This window comes from Rhynchophorus ferrugineus, unplaced genomic scaffold, assembly GCF_030347505.1.
Source record: "Rhynchophorus ferrugineus isolate W39M unplaced genomic scaffold, kcgeb_rfMv2 rfM2, whole genome shotgun sequence".
Taxonomy (NCBI): domain Eukaryota; kingdom Metazoa; phylum Arthropoda; class Insecta; order Coleoptera; family Curculionidae; genus Rhynchophorus; species Rhynchophorus ferrugineus.
Window position 1 is genome coordinate 91,590,628 of NW_027472581.1, and position 26,007 is coordinate 91,616,634.

At 34.6% G+C, this 26,007-nt stretch overlaps 1 protein-coding gene and 4 non-coding genes across 19 annotated transcripts in view; 4 read left to right on the forward strand and 1 right to left on the reverse strand.

The window, feature by feature from the left end:
• The window catches only part of Liprin-alpha (PTPRF interacting protein alpha), a 348,725-nt gene that overhangs the window by 127,554 nt on the left and 195,164 nt on the right, over window positions 1–26,007 (reverse strand). The window lies entirely within an intron of this gene.
• Window positions 9,555–9,627, forward strand: TRNAA-AGC (transfer RNA alanine (anticodon AGC)). Its single transcript has one exon. It is a non-coding gene; the product is annotated as a tRNA-Ala (tRNA).
• Window positions 9,714–9,786, forward strand: TRNAA-AGC (transfer RNA alanine (anticodon AGC)). The gene has a single exon. It is a non-coding gene; the product is annotated as a tRNA-Ala (tRNA).
• Window positions 10,521–10,593, forward strand: TRNAA-AGC (transfer RNA alanine (anticodon AGC)). The gene has a single exon. It is a non-coding gene; the product is annotated as a tRNA-Ala (tRNA).
• On the forward strand, window positions 14,810–14,882 carry TRNAA-AGC (transfer RNA alanine (anticodon AGC)). Its single transcript has one exon. It is a non-coding gene; the product is annotated as a tRNA-Ala (tRNA).

The window sequence follows — 26,007 nt, forward strand, 5'->3', positions numbered from 1 at the left end:
AAGTTGTCTTGAGGGCATCTAGATGCTTAGAACTACTCTAACTACTTTAAGTGTTTATAATCAAACAACATTGTTGACACTATATGTAAAAGGTGATATTGTATGATTAAGATGGAACTCTTCATTAGTTGCAAATTTTATACAGTTTATATTATCTGATTTACATATTTCAAACTTCCATTTACACATGTACAACACTTGGTTTGATTGGATATGACTCAATCAAGTACCTGTTTACATAACCTACTTCAAATGAAGGTAATAAAGTCAATATAGCTCTTTTTATTGTCTAGTTATTTACTGCAACTATTTGCTGTAACTAGTTGGGACTCTTCGCTAAATAAAACATTCATAGGGTATGTGTATTTTTGTAATCGTATCAAATTACTATGAAATTAAAGTACCAATCTGTATAAAATTAAAAATTCTAGATAAGGACTATCCCAACTAATACCACTCTATAAACACTCTATAATACACTAATGTATTTAGTATTCAAAATGTATCATTCTTACCTACATATTACTTACAATATTAGAAGCTTTTCCAATTAGCGTTAGTAATACTGACCATTTCATCTCATTTTCCAGATATTGGGTTACGGTATTGCACAAAAAATATATTCCCAGAATTCGTATTCGTACCAAGTCTATATATTTGATGTACTCGATTTCTGATGTGTGTATGGCTGCTACACATTTAGATATCGAGATAAAGCAACTAAAAGACGACTTCTGAAGTTCCGTCATAGAAGCCCCTCCTGCATATGGAATGAACTATCTTGTCTCGTTCATTATTCACTCGGATCCCTAACGTATGCATCTCTTTCATATCCCCAGTAAATTTTTTGCGAATAAACGGCGAAACAGTCTTAAGTTCGTTTTTGTTCCAGGCTGCTGTCTACTTTTTATGCGTATAATACGCGCTGAAAAATTGCCAAAGTCTTTTAGCGCAGTTTGTTGACTGTTGATCTTCGGCTTTTGGACCATTTTTCAGTATTATACTATAGATGATATATACTATACTTTTTTTCTGCCTGTACAATGACTTAAATTTGTTTTGGGTTTCATAAGGTTATTTTTAAGATACAAATAGGCCTATAAATTAGTTTTAAAGTAATTTTGTAATTAGAAGCTTTATTGTAAAAAATCGGTAGAATGTATTTTATTCAAAGTATTATCTAGATTTTCCTATCTTTCAGATATTTTTTTTATAACATCTTTATTAGATACGCTTAGTACAATCTTAATTTACAATTAATTTATTACTACTTTTCATTTGAACTTGGATTAATTCACAAGCAAGATGAATGCGAGAAAATACATCAATATGTATTCCTCAATTATAAAATTATAATAACTTATAGCTATAGTTTACACTAAAGGTTTACACTTTATATAAATTCGTATAGTTTGTTCGCTTCAATCTCCTGACATCCTGCGCGCTGTCCAGCAGTTGTATTACTTCCACGTTAGTATGATTTAGTAATCTTCGTGTTTTAATGCGAAATCTTGGATAACATCGCAAATCCATTTGATTTCCAGATCATCGTGCAGATCTTCGTTGGTTACGTAACGATAGGCATTGGTAATCAATCGAAAAACTTTGTTTTAACAGCGTTGTATGACTAGTTGATTTGAATTTTTAGTGCAATATTATATTTACACCCCATAGGTCTAAATTAGCTTTATAGTTGTATTATACATCAACCTCTTTGATTTTAGATCAAGTTGAGAATATCTTCCGACTAACCAGGATAGTTGTTTTATTTTGGTTCTAATGTGTTTTGCTTTTTGCTTAACGTGATGTTTCCAACTTAATCTATCGTAAAAATGGATTCCAAGGTATTTAGCTGATTCTGTTTGAGAAATCGGTCATCCATTGAGTGATATAATTAAGATTTTGTTATTTCGATGGAATGCAAAATTAACGTGGACACATTTGGAGCTATTAAGTTGAATTTTCCAATCTTTCGTCCAGTAGTTTTGTATAGTTATGTTATATAGATCTCGGAATGAATCTTGATACAAAACTTCGCTGGAAGGAATATATAAAAAAGAAAAGAAAAGAAAAGAACTGGAATTGAAATATAGGAAAATGTACTGGCTAATTGGAAGAAAATCACAGCTATCAGTACAAAATAAATTGTTATTATATAAGCAAATACTGAAACCTATATGGACATATGGAGTTCACTTATGCTGATGTTCTGCAAAGAGTAACATAAATTAAATACCAATTTTTCAGAACAAAGTCCTGAGGGGTATTGTGGGTGCACCGAAATACATCGAGACATTCAGATAACCTCAGTCAGTCAAGAAATCAAGAGAATTGCAAGGGGGGCATAAGGAAAGACTCCATTCTCATTAGAATATTGAAGTATTGCAAATTTTGGATACCACCAGAACAGGACACAGAATCAAAAGAATCAAACCATATGATCTTGTGTAGTGTTGTGTAGTGAGGTACATATAATAAAATAGAACACGTCAAGGACATGTATAAACATTATTTCACCAGAGACTGAGATAAGGCCGATGGGGTTTTCTAGTTATATACCTAGATTTAATGTATCATAAAAACAAATTGTAGGTTAGTCGGAAACGACTAGTAATAATGTAATAATCAAATAATAAAAAAATGTTAAATAGATTAGAATTTTGCTGTATTTCAAAGCCAAAATAAATGAACTAAAACTAAAAATTGATGCGGAAACAACGCGACGTTTTGACGTCATCGACTCAGATGACGCGAGTTCACTGTTTTATTGGACAAACTATACGTTTTTAGTACTGCTTCATTTCATTAATATTTAATAGAATGAATGTCTTACAAAATCAGTTAAATCTATCTTATCCATGGACTCAGTTAACAGCCGAATAATTGGTCAAATTCAAGAAAACGTCGAACGGGACTTCTTTTATTAAAACTTAGACCATCTTACTAAAACTTTCCGCTATATTCTAATTGTTTCGGCAGAACTTTTCCCAAACCCATTAAATTGGAATAGACGTGACCTGACAGCATTTTCCGTGGGATAAACGTGATTTTTTTTCGGGAGAGACAAGCGGTGTTGTCCCGCTGATAGCCGGCGCTACTGCAGTCACCGTCATCTAATTAAAATCTGGACGCTGCAAAGTAAAAACGAACCGCGAACTTAATTTAGCCCGTACGGTTTAGCCGGGCATTATTTTGATCGCTTTTGGACACGGCTCTTTGTCAGGCACCAGAAGCCTAATTACAATTTTGTTTGTCTATTATTCCGTGTCTGTGGTATTACGGCAAAAAGTTTGATAGCGATAACAGTTCGGGGTAATGCGCGATGGCTCTATTGTTTACCTTGTTAGTTCTGGATTTTGTGTTCCAGAAGTTATCTGGAATAGAATCATTTAAATCGGCCCAAATAGGATAATCTCCGCCATAGTCAATTTAATTCAATTATGTTCACAATTAGTATTAACAAAACTTAAAATCCAAACAATACAACTGTTGGGAATCAAAAAAGTCCGCAGCAGACTTTTGCAATTTCGAGCGTTTCATGATTTGCATCTATGATCACTGAATAACTGTATTATATTAAAAAGGAAACTGTAGTGTGATATAGAAAAATACCCCTGAAAAAAACCTTACTGATAGTGAAGTGAAAAAGAGGCTTATCCTTGAACAAGAATTAGGTGTTATTGAAATTGAAAAAATAATAAGAAATAATTTATTCACAAAAGAACATGTGGCTCAAGTTTTAGGTACTTGTAATTTACTCGAACATGCTCGATCAGAAAGTGCCGCTTCTGCAAAATTCATTTAGATGCCTCAAACATAATAATTTTAGTGTTAAAAACCAATTAGATATAACTTATTATGAGATATGTTTATCTACTGCAATTAAAATAGAACTACAACGATATGATTTTGTTACATAGCAACAATTTTCAAAATGTTACAAAAGAAATCAAAAATTGCTTTAAAATGCTCCGATGTCTTATACTATTAGTGCAAAAAATTGTAGCTCCTTAAATAACTTCAAAGAATGAAGGAAAAAAGAGATGAAAGCCGTAGACAAATTTCACTGATATATTTTAAATGGTATTTAAATATATAATATATTAAAGACATTAATTTTCAACAAAGATCCGCGATAATTTAATCTAGGTATATAGGTATATCTTTATACATTTCAAAATATCATAAAATAAGTAAAAATTTGCTTCAAAATGCTGCGATGTCTTATATTTTTAAAACAGAAAATTATAGCCTTTTAGGAAACATTAAAGAAAATAAGAAAAAGGAGGATTCATTTCACTGATATGACAGGAGGGGCAAAAGTCCCGCTATCATATTCATTGCGCGTCATCTTGGACATGTGACATTTAGCCGAGTTTCGCACAGACCATTGTGTTGTGTAGACGACCAAATTTTATTATGGATAAATATATAACATAAGAACAAGCAGAAATAGTGACAATATTTATTGAAAATAATCGTTCCATTATTTCCACTTGGCGGAAATTGCGTCGAAAACATCCTAATGGTCCAGTGCTTCACAAAACCACAATGTACCGATTACATGCGAATTTTCGGCAGTATGGTACTAGAGCAGACAGTCCTTGTTCTGGAACGGACGTCTAGTAACGCTGAAAATGTGGCTCTGGTGCGCGATAGTGTTGCAGAATCTCCAGAAACATCAATTCGGAGACGTGGTTCCCAGTTACACATTTCTGCAGGCAGTAAGGCGAATTTTGAAAACTGATTTGAAAATGTTCCCGTAAAAAATTCAATTAGTTCGAAAATTGCTACCGAGAGATCCTGATGAATGAGTTGAGTACAGTAATGCAATCCTAAGACTCTGGTGAAATTGAAGATAGTTCGTCTAAATTGATAATGAGCGATGAAGCCCATTTTCTTCTCAGTGGCCACGTCAATAACAGAACAGTTTTGGGGAATACAGAATCCTCAATTAATTTATGAAACATCATTTGCATCCACTAAAAACAATAGGTGTGTTGTTCATGCCGAAAACATCATTGGTCCCTATTTTTTGAAAATGACTAAGGTGTTGCCGTTACTGTTACTGATGAACGGTACCAAGACATGATTCGAAATTTTCTGGTGCCTGAAATGGAAGAGCAAGGACAAGAGGACATGTGGTTTCAGCAAGATGGGGCCACAGCACACACAGCTCATTCAACAATTAGACTAATTTTGTGAAGTGGCGATTTAGCACGGTCAGTCAGATCTCCGGATTTACTACACAACAGCAATAGATCTCAAACGATCAAATAAACTATTTATGACAATCAAACTGACTTATCTTTCCTTTGAGCAAAGTTGCTCACAATGTATTTTAAATGGCATTTTTAATTAAAGACATTATGTTTCAACAAAGAACTGTCACATTTTAATCTAGAATCTGCTACATACTTTAGTTAAACTAAAACAAAATGAATTCTCCATAAAATGGCTGTAAGACAAATAAGAGAACGAAATATTGATTTTTAATAAATGTTGGACCTTAATAGTGGAACTAATTGGATCTCTTCCCCCCGAATAGTTGGCAGGAGAGAAATATGTACTCCGATCTAATTCTAGACACTCATCAAGCGATCCCGAAGTAATTACTGACGGTTCGTTCATCAGATCCTTCTTCGGAATTCGCTAATATTAAATAAAGGGAAAACAAATTTGTAATTAGGCGGCCGCTGTCTGATGAATGAAGTTCCACGTCGAAAAACGAGAATAACAATTCACGTCTGCCATGCGAGCCCGTGTACGACTAATTAAACCCGTGGTTCCTTTTTAATTTGTCGTTTGTTGCTTTCTATTTTTAATTAAAGGACAGTCGTTAGATTACTTAGTGTATGTCAAGTTTCATTGACAGGTTACCGAAAAAAATATACCCTGTCTCAATTGGATTTAAATATGCAGTGATAGGAAGGAAGACGTAATACTCTGTGGACATAACCTTCAGCAATCTAATCTATCATGTATCTTTCCTCAGGCTTATTTCTAAAAAAGTAAATTACATGTACTTTAAGTAATTCCTTAATTGCAGCCTTTGTTGGGATCTTCTCCGTGAGTGTATTATGCTATGGCGCATTATATATAGCGAAAACTGATGGTTGTTCCTGTAAGTTCCTTAAAAGCTGATTTTAAAACAACTGCAAAAACAAGTTATGGTTCATTTTTCCATGGTAGTCACCCTTGAACTTAGAGGAAAACATTAATTCTGCACCAGGACTAAAGCCATTCCTGTTGCCAGCATGAAGAACTATATATCTGTAATGAATTATTAATAAATGTTACGACTAACAAAACTTAATCGATAGTTATTCCAACGTTTACCTTTTTCCATCAACTTTTGTTGTCAATAATACAATTATCTGAGAGGAAACTGTTGTCTGAAAAGTATCCATAATAAGCGTAGAGATGTGCAGCTCTTTGAGGGATGTAGAACATCCCTTCATTCACTGTTGGGTAATATAGGATGTATACGGTGTAAAGATAACCCACGAAGATGTCTAATGGAACTTCCAGACATTGCTTTTAATAGAATACAATTTCTAAAAGGTTATAATAACGGATACAGTACACCCAATGGTCACTCATGGTAAGATGATAATAAAAATAGTGTTAAGACAACAACTGTTGATGGAAAAATACGTGAATATACGTCATCTCAATTTATGACGTTAAATACACAGCATGTTGCCGCATCAACTCTGAGTTTTAGTCTATTTTGTCTCTGACCTATAGCAAAATTGTAATCTAAATAAAATAATGAAACAAAAATGTTATCAAATACAATTTATTTTAATATCATAGTACATCCAAGAACTACAGTTAATTATACAGCCATAATAATTTATAGGTTTGACAATAGGACGACTCTGACAGACTCATTCGTATACGTGTTCGAAATTATCAAACAGTATTGTGTCGTCTAACTAGAATAAAATGAGAAGGAAAATATTGTCTAATTCTAAAACGAATTTATAAATTGCGGCAGGCAATACATTAAACATTTTGATGACGTATGTTCATAGCAACTTTGGATGGACTATATATAACCTATAAGAGCGAACCTATAACCTTCGTACGAAACCGAATATTTAACATGCACACGCATTGGAAAAAGTATCTATAAAAGACGCACGCACATTTATGTCATGTCAAAATTGCGAGCTGCAGATTACCAAAACAAATTTGATCGGGGCCCAACATGCAGGAAACAGCGGTCCCTCGCAGGAAATTGGTAAGGAACAGATGACAGGCGTGCATTTATTTCGGTAAACTTCTGGAGACGGTCTTCGACAGGTCCATTTTCTCCGCATAATGGATGATAGGGGCTATTTTTTATTGTCCTTGTTTCAACTAATAAATTATATTGGGCTCTCTCTTCTTGCCGAATGGACGTAATACGAGGAGGATGATCGTTCGCATAAACGATTAAGGATGTTTATTCTAGAATTTCGCCTTAATACCGTTTAATAAAACGATCGACGTCATGTGTTTTTTGATGGTTTTAGGAAACGATCTTGGGTTAACAAATAGTGCTATTAGAATATTAGGGTATTCGTGTCAGGAAGTTCATGTTTTCTTAAATTGGATTCTATTAAAGAATATATTCATGAAGAAAAAGCAATTAGTTATTTTTTAGTTCCTAGTGAGTTCCTTATTTATTTGCTGAAGTCTGTCCAATTTTTGTGTTAACAATATTTTATTTTTCTCTTTTTAGTGTATAGATATTTACTCATTAAACTATTATTATTATTATTTATATTAAGCAGTTATTTTATTTAATATTACAATGGGTAGACCAAGTAAAGGTATGTTGAAAAATAGGAATAAAAAAACAATGTTTGAAAATAAGGAGCGCTTCAGGCTCTGGAGTCCGCTACATAACCTAGGTGCCCAGTTGCAAAAGTAAACTGAATGCCTCTTGCACTGAACGTCTTTCGATTTTCTGCCACATCAGCTCAGCAATAACATTATACGCAACTATCTTGCAAAGCTTTGTAAGTGCCTTTGAAATTTGAGCGCTTCCTTCGGTTTCCCCCCTTCCCCCAACAGATTCTGACTTGATTCCAGAGTATATTTCTGGGACCCCCTCTCAGAAATATACTCTTTCGAATAAAAAAATTATTTTGAAAAACGGTCCATAATTAACGGAGAAATCGGCGAACATACATTAAAAAATATATACGGTCGAACATAGAACCTCCTCCATTTTGAAGACGGTTAAAAACTAGACATTGTGAAGTAATTGAGGCACTAAATGTTTAAATTAAATTTTAGAAAACTGAGTAATGATGAATGCAAGATAGGGTTGGTCCTATAGCCCTTATCATCGATGAAGTTATTAGGGCGTTTATAAATATCAAAAAATCTCTCGGTGTTTCCTTTCAAAATAGTCTTTTGGAGTAGGTTCTCGACTTTAATGAATTCATTGCTAGGGCCTAAAGATGCCGAAAAAATATCGATATTTTTGGTAGCCGAGATTTTACAAAAAAAAAATAGTTTTTGAATACTCTAAATACCTTCTAATTCATTTTAATAAGCGTTTAAAAATGGCCGTAATTTTTCTTACAAAAATAGTTCTTGAACACTTTAAAAACCATCTAATGAAGAAAGAACAATTAGTAATAGTAAAATCTAAATATCTCAGATAGGGTTGGTCTTATTGCCCTTGACATTATTGATGTTATTATCCCTGATGTTATTCTCAAAATAGTCTTGTGGAGTAGCTTCTCGACTTTATTGAATTGATTGATCTGGCCTAAGGATGGCGAAAAAATATCGATATATTTTAGCTAACAGTTTTTCAAAAAAAAAATTACATATTAAACATTCTAAAAACTTTCTCATTATATTTAATAAGCCTATAAAAATGGTTGAAATTCTTCCAATGCACTAGACTGAACAGTAGAACTATATTTAATTAAAAAGTAGTATAACTGATCCATCTAGAAAGACTATATCCTTAAAATATTTATTTGACCTTAAATCCTGCCAAATTCTCACCTAATGCAGGGCATTGGCTTTTAGATAATTGTATCCTCTCTATATCTTCCTCGGACTGAATTAATATAAGAATAACACTAGCAAACATCTTCAACTTTCGCGTCTATAAGATTGTTGCTTCTTATAAGCATTGCTCATGTACAGCATTTGAATACTAAAGCGAACTAATTTTCAATTTTATAGGCCGCAATAATACTAAAATAGGACTTTATTATAAGAATAAGAAATTTTAAATTTTTAAACTAGACATTAATAAATAATTGGGTGAACAAATGACCTAGATATTACAAGTAACCTCTACAAAATATTATTTCGTTACTTTTAGATTAGTTTGTATGTTTCTTTGTTATTCTGAAGGTTAACCAAAATGAGATTCAAAGAAAGTTCTGAGGATATTAATATTCTTATCTCGTCTGTTGCAAGGCCGGGAGTGTCCTTGTCCGCGGCAGACTACAAATGAAATACACCAAATAAAAAGTAGATCAGAGTGAAAAATTATGGCTAAACAGTTGACATTAAAAAACAATCTTCGTCAGGGGGGCGTAGCTCAGATGGTAGAGCGCTCGCTTAGCATGCGAGAGGTACCGGGATCGATACCCGGCGCCTCCAACTTTTGTTTTTTAGAACTTAGTTTATTTAATGTATTTACTCCTTTCTCTTGATAGTTTGTATTGTAGTTATTTCATATGGCATCAGGGGGCGTAGCTCAGATGGTAGAGCGCTCGCTTAGCATGCGAGAGGTACCGGGATCGATACCCGGCGCCTCCAACTTTTGTTTTTTTTTAATTTAGTTTCTTTAATGTATTTACTCCTTTCTCTTTATGGTTTGTATTGTAGTTGTTTAATATGGTATCAGGGGGCGTAGCTCATATGGTAGAGCGCTCGCTTAGCATGCGAGAGGTACCGGGATCGATACCCGGCGCCTCCAACTTTTGTTCTTTTTTTTTAATTTAGTTTCTTTAATGTATTTACTCCTTTCTCTTTATGAATTATATTGTAGTTGTTTAATATGATATCAGGGGGCGTAGCTCAGATGGTAGAGCGCTCGCTTAGCATGCGAGAGGTACCGGGATCGATACCCGACGCCTCCAACTTTTATTTTTTTTAAATTTAGTTTCTTTAATGTATTTACTCCTTTCTCTTTATGGATTGTATTGTAGTTGTTTAATATGGTATCAGGGGGCGTAGCTCATATGGTAGAGCGCTCGCTTAGCATGCGAGAGGTACCGGGATCGATACCCGGCGCCTCCAACTTTTGTTCTTTTTTTTAATTTAGTTTCTTTAATGTATTTACTCCTTTCTCTTTATGGATTGTATTGTAGTTGTTTAATATGGTATCAGGGGGCGTAGCTCATATGGTAGAGCGCTCGCTTAGCATGCGAGAGGTACCGGGATCGATACCCGGCGCCTCCAACTTTTGTTCTTTTTTTTAATTTAGTTTCTTTAATGTATTTACTCCTTTCTCTTTATGAATTATATTGTAGTTGTTTAATATGGTATCAGGGGGCGTAGCTCAGATGGTAGAGCGCTCGCTTAGCATGCGAGAGGTACCGGGATCGATACCCGGCGCCTCCAAATTTTGTTTTTTAGAACTTAGATAATATCAGGTGGAGTGGCTCACTGTTTTATGGCTTGAGAAAGCAAAACGCCCATTTACAGAATGTGACATATCGATTAATAAGTCCAGTTACTGGCTTTGGCGTGAATGAATTTGTTGTTTATTGTCGAGACAATTTTGTCTACAGACAGTGAAAATGCGATTCAAAACCACGGCTATTGTACAGTGGGAGAGTAGTACTGCAGCAGTAATCATTTTTTAATTTAGTATTCTCTTAGAATTCCACAATGTGCCCAATGGTCAATAAGTATTTCAAGGCACTTATGCTGTACAATGACACGTATAAGATCGCTTGAATCAATGATCTACTATAAAAGCTTATGCACTAGTAATATACTTAATTTGTTTAATATTGTATCTTGTTAAAGAAACTATTTTATGGGTCAAATAATGAGATCGGATGGTAGTAATCGTTTCAATCTACGCACTTCACTGACATCGTGCACATTTCATTATTTGGAAAGTGTATTTCGAGTGCACTCACAATGTTTCAGAGTACTTTATTTTGACTGTTACTGGCATAATATGGGACGTCAATGATGGTACGTAGCACTTTATTTTGTAATCTCTGAATGAAAGCTATGTGGGATTTGTCAGTACCATAGTTTTATACAGTAATATTTTATTATCCAAAGATGATTCGGAGTTACGCCCTATGAGCTAATACATCTGGTTCAGTTGAATCCCAAATTGATTACACTCTATTAATACATATTCCAATTTAAGCGTCGATCCAGATGTATTCGCAGATATTTAACATTATCTTTGCGGGAGTTCATGATTGTTCAAGATTTACCGGAGGACCAGTTCTTCTACGCAGGGTCATCAGGTGAGCAGATGTCTTCAACCACAAATGAATCGTTATGTATGTCAGCTGTATACAGAATATATAACAATAGGCCAAGGACACAATACCTGAATATATTGGATGTGGGTCAGTGTATTCGCCACCCTGTTTCAGAATTAAATGTCTATCTGTGAGATATGACTTTAGTAGCTGAAAGTGCGGATGGGGCAGAAGATTTTTCAATTTAACTTGAAGTCCAGTGTGCCATACCTTATCAAAAGTTTGATATATAACCAGGAATTCAGCCGAGTAATACTTTCTTTCGTTTAAGTATTTATTTATTTGATTGATTAATCTGTGAACTTGTTTATTGCATTTGTTACGAAAACCAAATTTTTTATCTGGAATAATATTTCTTTCTAATGTGATTATTTTAAGCCTGTTGATGTATAGTTTCTTGAAAACCTTGGATGTCACATGTAATATGATTAGGGGAAACATCTAGTGACTTGGTCCCTGGACTGAGAATAGTATTAATCCTAATGACCTATAATATACGAGGATGGTTCAAATAAGATCCGAGACAAATACGTTTATTTACTATTGAAAAAATTTACAAAAATGTACAGTTTTTCTAGGTATTTCCCCTCACTAGTTACGTATTTTGTCCATCTTTATGGAAGTTTTTTGATGCCAGTATCGAAGAATTCCTTGGGAAACTCGGACAGCCATGTGTGCACGAACTCCTCAACCTCGTCGTCGGTGTTGAATCTTTGGTACAAACATGTGGTAGTCATAGGGTAATAAATCCGGACTGTAGGAGGAGGAGGGGGCGTTCCAGTACATCCCATCCTAATTCCGATATTGTATCGAGCGTGAGACGCGCGGTATGAGGGCGGGCGTCATCCTGGAGAAGAATCGCACTTCGTGCTGGAATGCTCCTCCGTATGGAGCGATAAGCCGGTTTCCGGCGATATGTGTTTTCAGAAGGTTAGAGTAGTACGTAGCATTCATGGTACGTTGGTTGGTAGGAAATCGACGTACAGCTCGCCGCACCTGTCCCAAAACACCGTACACAGAACTTTGCCAGCAGACCTGGTTGTCTTCAAGTGTAATAGTGTACCCACGTCTCATCTGTAGTGACGATTCGCGTTAAAAAATCGCCCCCCTCCGCGTTGTCAATTTTTGCTCGTTCAACAGTTCAGGAACCCATAGCGCCGTTATTTTGCGATAGTGAAGGTGTTCATGGATGATAGACTGGACACTACCAATACTGATGCCGAGTTCAGCCCAAATATCTCGAACATTCATCCTACGGTCCTCCAAAATGAGTTGTTCTACGCGGCGAATATTGTCTGGTGTTGCTGGTTCGCGGTCGACCATCATGCGGCTCATTCTCGACGATTTCGCGTCATCCTTGAATGCTTTAGACCATTTAAACACGACAGCCCTACTCAGGCACTCACTGTCGAACTGATTTCGCAAACGCAGAAAAATTTAACGCCTTCCCATACTAAAAAACGAATGCGCATGAGACATGCGCTCCCGACAAAAACTATGCCACACTGTTGGTAAGGGACCCAGCTATCACATACTCAAGCCGCGACCTTCGAAACATACATGCGCGCCATCTACAGCGTTTGTCTCCATCATATTTGAACCACCCTCCCCAGACACAGTTTTTTTGAGACTATAGTAGAGCTTTGCAAATTACTTTGAATAAGTTGTCGATAATTTTACAATGTAGTAAGCAATTGCTGAATAAATATTAATTTGTGGCGACCGCCACGACCCTTTAGGCCACCACCAATTCACCATCAACAACTACAAAGGTTGGTAACGCCGGTGGATTGGTACCATGCAAGTTCCAGGGTATAAAAGACCATCACGACGACGTCTCGCTCTCTTTTCTTATCACCGTCCCCCTGTAACAGTACCACTTCCACAGCGCTACCGTACTTCCTTCACCTTAACCTAATATCCTGTCCATTCTCCCATCGACCACATGTATCAATCGTAAGTTAGAATAAACAACTTTGATTCAATCAGTGTTTTTAGTTCCCGTGCAAATTCCTTCCAAAGATAGTAGTGAGTGTTCTGATAAATGATCGCAGCGGCAGCCACACATTTCGACCGACCGACCGACCCGACGAACATTCCTACAATTGGTGACCCCGACGTGATCAAAGTGCCTAACAGGTAAATCAACTCAACATAGGCCACTCGACAGGTGCTTGACACGTGCATGGAAGGATAGCACGAGGAACGGAACTCATCAACATCACGTGGTCGACGACATCCCACGAGACTAGCCTGATGGACGAAAACCACAGAAGCCCATCATGTATACCAGCAACACATGAGCACCCTCGCATCACGAAACGGGACACGTAACACATTTACAGGTACCCTCAGACAAAGCTAAACGCCTCAAGACGAACGACGTCCTGCTACAGCTCCGATGGCAGCTGATCCCGTAAAACTCCTCGCTCAGGTTGGGATCCCCATCTCATCAGCAGTCCCCGGGCGTTTGTTTGCGTGATTGCGGGTGCATTCCGGAACTTGCACCACATATAGGTACGTTCCACGGCTGTTCCACTAGGAGGGGAGTTATGTGGCGACCGCCACGACCCTTTAGGCCACCACCAATTCACCATCAACAACTACAAAGGTTGGCAACGCCGGTGGATTGGTACCATGCAAGTTCCAGGGTATAAAAGACCATCACGACGACGTCTCGCTCTCTTTTCTTATCACCGTCCCCCTGTAACAGTACCACTTCCACAGCGCTACCGTACTTCCTTCACCTTAACCTAATATCCTGTCCATTCTCCCATCGACCACATGTATCAATCGTAAGTTAGAATAAACAACTTTGATTCAATCAGTGTTTTTAGTTCCCGTGCAAATTCCTTCCAAAGATAGTAGTGAGTGTTCTGATAAATGATCGCAGCGGCAGCCACACATTTCGACCGACCGACCGACCCGACGAACATTCCTACAAATTTAATCGTAACTTGAACTAGTTACGGATGAACTCAGATCTAATTTATCCTGAAACAAATGCAACTAAATATTATGATATATCTAATTTTGCATTGATATATAGCAATGAATAAATCAGCGTATTAACCCAGAGATAATCGAATAAAGTGAATATTTAAAGATTTACTTTGTCTATCTGCCAACAGCGACTATAAATTTATTTAATTTCCTTAATCTGGTACAGGTAGAAAGTTTTTCGTGATATTAATATTCATGGCTCGTACGTTGAAATATTGTGAACGTACCTGCTTGCGGCGGACTACAAATTATAACAGATAAAAAGTAGAACAGTTGAGGATTATGGAAATTCGAGTTAGAATTAAAAATACTCTCTTACAGAGGGGGGCGTAGCTCAGATGGTAGAGCGCTCGCTTAGCATGCGAGAGGTACCGGGATCGATACCCGGCGCCTCCAACTTTTTTTTAATTGATCGTATGTATTTTCATTAAATCTTTTATTGTTACGTTTAGTGGGATATTAATTTAAAAATTAATTTACTACTACTTATGTTTTGTATTTGAAGTCATTCACAAGCAGTCAGTTTTGCTTCAAATTTCAAGTTATCCACTAGTTGAATAGCTTCAAAGTTACTGTGATTAACAACCTTCCTTCATATCTTATGCGAAATCTTGGGAAACTTCGTAGATCCACTTGACTTCGAGGACATAGCGCAGTTCTTTTTTAGTGTTAAAGCTATAATAACTGGTAAGTAATAGAAGAAATTTGTTTAAGCAGTGTTAGATTACTAATTGGTTTGATGGTACCATATTTGCACCCCAAAAGTTATTATTGACTGATCAATCAATCTTTTTGAAGTTAGGTCAAGGTGGGTGTATCTTGCGACTACCCAGTACACTTTTTTTAATTTTAAGTCTCTTCTACTGCTTAGATTTTTGTCAAATTTCTCTAATTTTGCTTCAAGAATTGGTCATCCATCAATTGGTATACTCAGACCTCTGCGTTTTCACCCTAACGTACAATTGGCAATTGTAGTTATTCTATAGTCATTATGTTATGACAAGCTAATAATTTAAAAATCGATTGAGAAGACAAGTTGTTGAAAGTATACTAAATTAGCAGGCAAAATTTTAGACTGTTTTCTTAGGTGTTGACTTAAATTATGTGTGAGGTGAGATTTTGATTTCAAAAAATGCTGAGATGCCTATGCATTATCCACTATGTTAAGCAACAATGACTATAAAATGAAGAAAATATTGACAAAATTACGTATTAGATGTTTCGCTTAAGAATTACATTTTTATATATTGGGTTGAGAATACATTAATTTTCAAGATTATTAATGTTTTGGTTATAAAACGCGCCATCTGCTGGGAAAATTTCGGCTGGAGTTCTCCAGTGTAGTGAGTTGAGACCACGCATGTATCTGCTCTATACTGACGATATCGCAACAACAAAAGAAACAGTTCTTGGAAGATTTTCTGACAACACAGTTATCATGGCAAAATATATCTCTGCCTAAGACTGCAGAAAAAGTACAAGTGCAGTCAACAAGATCTAGAAATGGACTAGTGACTAGAAAATAAGCTTAATAGCTCCAAATTTCTCCATGCTAATTTTGCGTTAATGGCTGCCCGATTCCTCAAGCAGAATCAGCCGAATACCTCGGAATATATCTCGATGGTAGGTAAATTTAAAACATCATGTTAGACAAAAAGCAGAGCAGATTAGATTCAAAGACAAACAACAGTACTAGTTATTCGGAAGATACTCTCAATTTGACCTAAAATCAAAGAAATTGGCTGGAAAAACAGGAAACCAACTATAAATTGACCAATGACTGTAGTGACCTAATATGGTTTTGAATAACATTGTTCCCAATAGTAAATCTAGAAGTAACACTTCAGAAAGAGAACGTTTTAGCTTGATTAAGGCTATGAAAGCAATTTCACTGAAGGAGATTATCAATTAGATTATGAAAAATATAAGGGACGTAAATAGTCATTTTGCTAATAACAATAGTCATTTTCCTCCAACATGACATCTGTTACTTGAAAAAATTTAAAAATATCCACTAGTTCCATACAAAAAATTAATATATGCTAATTTCTGTGTTTTAATCCCTATAAATTACAATTAAATCCGAAAATTTAATCCACGTTTCCGCTTACATTTAGCATCATACATAACAATTTAATCTTTTAAAAGCAAACCTTAAAATGCCCATCAATCCGGACGAGAAAAAACAACCCCCTGACTAATCTGGAATATTAAAGCTCCACCCCAGAATACAAAATGTTACCCCTATTTAAAAAGCATCTATCATACCTCTGAAGAATAATGGATTCCAATATTGATCAGCCTTGTTCGGAACCAAACAATTCCGTTCCGATGTATATAATTAATAACTGTATAAACTTATTGGCATGTCACGTCAAATTTAATTGAATAACTTCGTGTTCTTTTTTGACGATAGACCAGACAGAAATGCATATAATTTGACAACGTTCAGCTATATAAAACAAGGAAAATCTTGGAAATATAGAATAGGAAAATTCGACTCGCCTACAGTATTTACTTGCAGAAGCACACAAAATATTTAAATCTTTGAAAAATTATTGAAAAAGGAGGGTTTAGCAATTAATTATCCCAATTTATTATTTATATTGACTTATTGTCATTCATTCAAACTTAATTAACATTTTAAAGAATATTGTCGCATTATTATATCCAGTCCCTCGATGAAAAGCAATTCGGATGAAGCAATTTAAAAGGACTTATTTTCCTTAAAACAATAAGTTTTAATGAACAAAAAAAAAGCAAAGTACAATTTCCCTTTTGCCGGAGTTAAGCAATTTCTTTTTCTTACACTGTTGCGAATTTAATGAAGTTACATTTTTAAAAACAAAAGTTTGGACGTAAAATTATTTCGTATTGCCACCGTAAAATATTATGATATTAGACGTTGAAAAGGACTCGTGTTTGTTTTGTGCTTGAAAACACATTAACTCCGACGAGAATTTTATTTAACTCGCAAATAAAAGTAAATTTAAATTCAAAGACTCGATTTATTTTTTGATCTAAGTATTGAATGTGTTTTAAATCCAATTCTATTCTTGTTTATTTTTCATATTTCGATATATTAAAGAGTGATGCCTTGAACTTTATTTATATTATTATATTTTTAGATATATATTGTACAAATATAAATTTACGACCATGCTCCGACAAGATTCGAACCAGCGATTATCTCAACAGCAGGTGGACTGTCCTGCCGCCTTTTCCACTGCGCCAACCAAGTCGGCCCTTCTAAGTGTTGATATGCCTTAAATCCAATTCTATTCTTGTTTATTTTTCATATCTCGATATATTAAAAATGCCTTGAATTTTATTTATAGTAGTATATTTTTATTCATAACTCGTCTGAGATTTCAATATTACTGACAATTTAAAAGCTTTTCCAAAAATATCAGAGTTCAGATATTTATTCTTTTTAACTCGTTATATTTTACTAAATTATACATTTTTTAAAACAATGTCCAGCTATGTCTTGTAACGTAACGTACTTATACGTGGTTACTAATTAAAATACATTTTGGTTTGGTTTAGTTTATCTGAACTTATCTAACTAGAAATTCAATCAACATCTAACTAATTCAAAGAACATCTAACTAGAAATTCAATCGGTGAGTCCTGTAATGTAACGTACTTATACGTGGTTACCAATTAAAATACATTTTGGTCACGTTTTAATCAACTATAGATTATTTAAACCTTGTCCTAACTCGAAATTCAACTCGTGAATACCACCAACGATCCCTCTAGTTTTATTTGTTTCGTAAAATAAATTACAATGAAAATTGAAAGAAACAACATTTGCATACGTTCTGTTTCTTTGAATTTCTTAGAATCCATAAGTAACCAGAAAATTAATCCATAGAAACAGTTATTTCAAACATCTGTCGCATCACTAGAGATAAAAACTTTGATACCAAGATCTAAAAGGCAAAGTGAACTAGAAAACGTCGACAAAAACGAGGGTAATTCAAAATACATGCTTATAAAAACAACCTTATAGAAGGAATCGTTTGCAGAATAGTCAGGAAATTTAAATAAAAAAAAAAACAACTGCTAATCAGTAGAATTCTCTCAGCTATAAAGACAAAAATAGAACTAGAAAGCCAGCGACTTCTTTACAGAATTTCTTATCAATATGAAGCTTGAAAGGACAAGCAAATAGAAGAACAACTGGGAGAAGAAAAGTACACTCAAATGTGGAGAAGAAATATAAAAGAAATGACATGCACTTGCAATGATGACTTGCACAACTCAACTAGGAAATGTTATAGTTAGGAAAATAGGTTATAGAATAATATATATATATATATATATATATATATATATATATATATAGTCAACAATTGACCAGGTCCACCACAGAATAACAGATGTTATTGAAAAAGCCTACGAAAGTAAAAAATTATGCTATGTATTTTTAGATGTAGCACAAGCCTTCGATAAGGTTTGTCATGAAGGCCTTGTTCATAAACTACAGAAAATGCTAGACATCCCAACTATTAAAATCATACATCACAACCAGAATGTTTAGAGTTAAACAAGAAAAAGCTTACTCTACAATAAAAGAAGCTAAAGCAGGTGTACCACAAGGAAGTGTACTGACACCAATGCTTTATCTACTCTACACTTGTGGTATACGACAAATGGAAAATATTACGATGGCTACATTTGCTGATGATACTGCGATTATAGCTGTCGGAGACAATAGTGAAGAAGCCTCACGAAAATTACAACAGGCAAGTGACTATATAAATAATTGGACACAAGCTTGGAAAATAAGAATTAATGAAAGTAAATCTGTACATGTGCAGTTCACCTATAAACAGACCGTACAAGCACCAATAACATTAAATAACACTATCTTTCCATATAGCAACAACGCTAAATATCTTGGAATGAATCTCGATGCAAAATTTCGCTGGAAGGAACATATAAAAAAGAAAAGAACTGGAATTGAAACATAGGAAAATGTACTGGCTAATTGGAAGAAAATCACAATTAACAGTACATAATAAATTGCTATTATATAAGCAAATACTAAAACCTCTATGGACATACGGAGTTCAATTACGGGGATGTTCTGCAAAGAGTAACATAAATCAAATACAAATTTTTCAGAACAAAGTCCTGAGAGGTATTATGGGTGCACCGAAATACTATAGGACTGATTACCTACATCGAGACCTTCAGATACCCACAGTCAGTCAAAAAATCAAGAGAACTGCAAGGGGGCATGAGGAAACACTCCATTCTCATACGAATATTGAAATATTGCAACTATTGGATACCACCAGAACAGGACACAGACTCAAAAGAATCAAACCATCTGATCTTGTGTAGTGTTGTGTGGTGAGGTGTATATATTAAAAAAATCAGCAGTGACATGTATAAACATTATTTCACCAGGGACTGAGATAGGGCCGATGGGTCCTCCTAGTTATATACCTAGAATTAAGTTATTATAAAGACAAATTGTAGGTTAGACCGAAACGACTAGTAACAATATATTACTAGTGATAATAAAAAAAAATCGAAAATATACAACATGTTCAAAGTTTTTACCTATGTATTATTTCTACAGGGAAAACAACATACTGAGGAATGTATCAATACAACTTCTTTCACGTATCTGCCGAGTGCCACAAAACAGCTACATGACACATATTTATTTTAGTTCTAGAATGTTTCGACACAATTATTCCGGCAATGAAAATACGTAAAACTATTGCGGGGTAGATTTTCAAAATGAGTCCTCGTGCCCTTAGGGAATATCTAGTCGCTATAAACTATAGCATGTTAATTAATCACTTTTATCAGTCACACAAGCACCACTAGACACTCACTTCGCAGCGTGACGTATAACGGGTTTATTTGATAATAATATATATGACAAAGCTCCAAATTATTACCACAGATTCACATAACATGACGCTTATTTAATTATATATCCATATATTCATTTATTCAATATATTATATATCCAAGTTCTGTAGTCAGATTCTGATCATATTTCATCTTGCTAAGTGAAATCTGCTAACCAATATTATAGCAACTATTTACATTTTGAGTATTTTCTTCATCTTTAGATCAATAAACAATTAATATAACAAACTGCTTTGCTCGCAACGCATACTAATCTCAAAAGACAACAACATATCCCCAGTCTAAAAAATTATTAAAACGCAAACTATAGAAAATAATTTTTAGTAACCGACCAAACTTACAACAAGCTCACTTAGCTTACAATTTAGATTAAATAGTCAGTAGACTCTCTAACACATTAACATTTGTAGGCCCTATCCATGTTGCTCTTATTATTGTTGCTCATTAACAGAACAAATGCTAATAAAATAGAATGGGAGAAGCAGTACACATTGAGTGTGAATTTGTTTTATCGCTTTATTAAGTTCTAGTGCCTAAGTGCCTAGTTCTAATTGCCGTTCCAGTTCTAGTAGAAGATTTCGAACCGTCAGTACAAATAACATGGTCTTTGGTTATTGATTGGATTGTTAGATACGTACACAGAACCGATGTTATTACCGAAATTGACCCCTATCCAGGCGGAATAACGACCATACATATTAATTTTTTCAATATTGCAATTTTATTGTTGGTAAGGCAAAAAGAGCTTTCTGTGGTATACTGGCAATGAAATAAGGATGTACTATAATAATTTTAAGCACAAAAAGTCATAGATTAGTCTAGGTCAGTCATTCTCATCGATATATGGTGATGTCAGCAAGGTGTGTTGTATTACGACCTACCAAACCCAAATTTAATTATTGCTGCAGATGTCTGTTGATCGATGACAACTGAAAAACGTTAGTATGTAAAAAAGTTATGCATCAAATACATGGAGAAGGTTTTGAACATCTTCAGTAAACAGGTGTTGAAGAAGTTTCAGCCGCTAATAACAATAAACTCACTGAAGAAGAACTCGATGAAATTTTGGAAGGCAATACACATACTGAATGAAATGATGAAGATGATACTTCTCAAGAATTAACTGGAAAATCAACTGCGTTTTTAGTCTTAACTTTAGACAAAATAAATAAGTAAATAAGATTTTGTCATCTGCTCAACAACTGCAGGATTTGGTTTTGGATCTGGATTATTTACTTGAATAATAGTCTAGAGGGTTTACTAAAACCGTATAACGAGGCCAGTAATATTGCAGTTTTATTGTTTGTAAGGCAAAAAGGGCTTTCTGTGGCATACTGGCAATGAAATGAGGATGTATTATAAGAATTTTAAGCACAAAAAGTCATAGATTAGTCTAGATCAGCCATTCTCATCGACATAATAGTCACAAGTATTATATGGTGATGTCAGCAAGGTGTGTTGTATTACGACCTACCAAACCCAAATTTAATTATTGCTACAGATGTCTGTTGATCGATGACAACTGAAAAACGTTGGTATGTAAAAAAGTTATGCATCAGATACATGGAGAAGGTTTTGAACATCTTCAGTAACCAGGTGTTGAAGAGGTTTCAGCCGCTAATAACAATAAACTCACTGAAGAAGAAGTCGATGAAATTTTGGAAGGCAATACAAGTACTGAATGAAATGATGAAGATGATACTTCTCAAGAATTAACTGCAAAATCAACTGCGTTTTTAGTCTTAATTTTAAACAAAATAAATAAGTAAATAAGATTTTGTCATCTGCTTAACAACTGCAGGATTTGGTTTTGGATCTGGATTCTTTACTTGAATAATAGTCTAGAGGGTTTACTAAAACCGTATAACGAAGCTAGTAATATTGCAGTTTTATTGTTTGTAAGGCAAAAAGAGCTTTCTGTGGTATACTGGCAATGAAATGAGGATGTACTATAATAATTTTAAGCACAAAAATTCATAGATTAGTCTAGATCAGCCATTCTCATCGACATAATAGTCACAAGTATTATATGGTGATGTCAGCAAGGTGTGTTGTATTACGACCTACCACATCTAAATTTAATTGTTGCTGCAGATGTCTGTTGATCGATGGCAACTGAAAAACGTTAGTATGTAAAAAAGTTATGCATCAAATACATGGAGAAGGTTTTGAACATGTTCGGTCAACAGGTATTGAAGAAGTTTTAGCTGCTAATGACAATAACCTCACTGAAGAGGAACTCGATGAAATTTTGGAAAGAAATACAATTACTGAATGAAATGATGAAGATGATACTTCTCAAGAATTAGCTGGAAAAAATCAACTGCGTTTTTAGTCTTAATTTTAGACAAAATAAATAAGTAAATAAGATTTTGTCATCTGCTCAACAACTGCAGGATTTGGTTTTGGATCTGGATTCTTTACTTGAATGAAGTACTCTAGCGGGTTTACCGTATAAAGAAGCCCAGTAAGACATTAAATAAATAAAAATAAATGGATAATTAAAAAAATTAATTTATTCTACATTTGTATTTTAAGTATATATAACTTAGTGACTTGAGTAATATAGATGTTTTTTTTTAATATTTTTTTATCAGTAACTAATATATAAGCGAAAATAAATTCTATATTTACATACGTATGTACACAGATTCTTCTTTAATGAATAGACAAATAAATTCAAGCCATAATCCTAACAAAATTACATGCTCTTCTCCTTTTAGTCCGTACATGAATGGATCGTTCGTCAACCGCGGTTTCACCAACCTCTGCCATCCCCGCGGATAATTTCATGTGCTATTTTTTTGTTCGGCATTGTATTTCGACACTAGCTGTTTATAGTAGTATGTAGAGTGTCACCTGCAAATGTAGCGACAACATTTACACTGTATGTAGGCAAGTCCCGAGTGTGCAAACGATGAAGGATTGGCCCCAATACACTTCCCTGTGTCACACTTGCATGTATTTTCCTCAAGTCAGACTAGATATCTTCTTGTTTATTTTCCGCGAACTTATTATATACTCTAGTGTTGAAGTAGACCACCTTCATTTTAATGAAACCAGCCTGGTACGTACATGTTGTATATTTTTATTATGGCAGGAAAACGGTCGTTCACCGTTATGTCCTGCGGCTGTATTTTCATTGGGACGATTCATAAAATTCTCTAAACTGGCAACTCTAACTGCTCTTTATTAATCAACGCTGTCCAAAACAGAAACGTTATGGCCACGGAAACATTGAACGGCAATAACGAAATTCATTATTCTTTTCGGCTTTAGCTGCTGCGCTGTCGTGTTCTCGCACAGCACACGACGATCCGGAAAAAATCCACGTCCGACGGTGCAGCTTTAAAATCGCGATATTTAATTAAGGCCTAATTGGAATTAGTTGGCAAACTCACTTTAATATTCATTTCATGTAGGCGCATAAATTTTATTGGCTTTTTATGATAATATTTTCCCCTAATTTATTAATTAATTTGGTGTCACGGCGAATTTTACGGTGCTTGTAACGATATGGATTAATTTACTACCTATTTTGATGAGTATGCCGCTACTACGACCGTTTTTCTCTATTTAACAAGGGTGATTTAATAAGTCTCTTTATTTCGAGAATTGTTAAATGTGTGGTTCGTCGTTTTTACAATAAAAATAAATAAATACGACGGAATAAATACGTACGGTACGACAGCAGACAGGCCTCGTTCTGGACGACAACCGACGTCTCGTAACGCTGAAAATGTGGTTCTGATGCGTGATAGTATCGCAGAGTCTTCAGAAACATCAATTTGGAAACGTAGTTCCCAGTTTGGCTAATTTTCAAGACTGATTTGAAAATGTTCCCGTACAAAATTCAATTAGTCCAAAAATTGCTACCGATAGATCCTCAACGAGTTGAGTACAGTAATGCAATCCTAGGGCTGTCTGGTGAAATTGAAGATTTTTCGTCTAAATTAATAATGATCCATGAAGCCCAGTTACTTCTCAGTGGCCACGTCAATAAACAGAACAGGCGGTTTTGGGGAACACAGAATACTCCATTAATTCATGAAACATCGTTGCATCCATTAAACAACTGTACGGTGTGGTATTCATACTGGAAACATGGTGTTGCAGCAGCGGTGGCCATTTAGCCGATATAATTTTTCGGTCATAATAAAAAAAAATTATAACGAAAAAGACTAAACTTTTTATGAAAACGTTATAGGTAAAGTTATAGGCAATCAAAATGGTAGCGGGGCTTTTGCCCCACCCTGTATATGTGTTGTCTGGGCTAAAATATGAGGTAGAAATGCTCAGCGATGCAGTTCAACTTTTAATGATGAAGAACCATCAATTATTCCTTTTTATTAATAAATAAAGGACGTTTTTCGTAAATATTTCAATATTTCTTGATATGAAAACATTGATTGAAGGTAGTAAGTAAGATGTAGCTGAATGATACAGTAGGACCAACACACATTCAATACTGTATAGGCATTGTGCAGAATAATTATAATCTACTATAATTGTCGTAATATAAATGAAAAGGGCGCTCTTAAAAAGGCAGTATAACCTTTTCGATTTCTCAGAATTGGAAAATATGAGAAGATAGGCTTAGGCTGAATTATGAAGTATGATCTCTTGCTACCTGTAATTACCTACGATTATTAGGGGTAATAAATATATTCTGCTGTATTGAAAATGAATGATGAATGCTGTGTGATATGTACTTTGGATAATTCAATAAATTTGAATATGCTATGAATATAATCTAGGCGATATGAATAAATACAGATAAGGATACCTCATAAAATATGAATATTGAATTATTTTCAGTTTTCTTTAACTAGATCAAAGTACTTTGAATGCATCGAGGGAAAACTTGAAATTTCAAAGACATGAAGACAAGTTTTCACAAATTTTTTATCTAAAATAATCAGATATTTGGGCATAATTTGAGTATAATATATATTATTACAGTATGATGAACTGATGTGACGGAAAATTGGAAGTAGTTCAGTGTAAAAGCCATTCAGTTTGCTTTTTAAGCACTAGCCATGTAATATGAAAGGTAGTAGAAAATCCGCATGCAACTGCTTTTATGGTGTAATGGTTTATGGTTGAGCGCTCTACACTCAACTCAGATGCGGAGGTCGCGGGTTGATTAGAACATTTGTCAAATCACCTAGACTAGGTAGCAGACCCCGGGGCCTGAAGCGTTCGTTTTTTCAATACGGTCTGCGCCTTTAGTTAGCCTACCTATTGTAATACTTAATAAACTAACTGTGTAGTTTATTGAGTAAATATCTAATACTAAAAATAAAAAATAAAATATTTTTAACAAAAAAATTTAACCGACTTAAAAAAATAAATAAACAAAACAAGTAAAAAGTAAAAAAGGTAACTAAAAAGTAAAAAACAATCAAACTTACATTTTTGATACAAAAAAAAATGTTTTCAAATAAAATATGTAGATAATAATTGTTGTAATTACTAAATAAAAATAAACAATAACCTTATTCTACCTACCCCTAAACCTATCTACTACATGTATTTTATATTCTAATATATACACACAATTTAGCTTAATACCTACCTAAACCTATTCATGTATGTACAAATTTATTTTAACTACTAT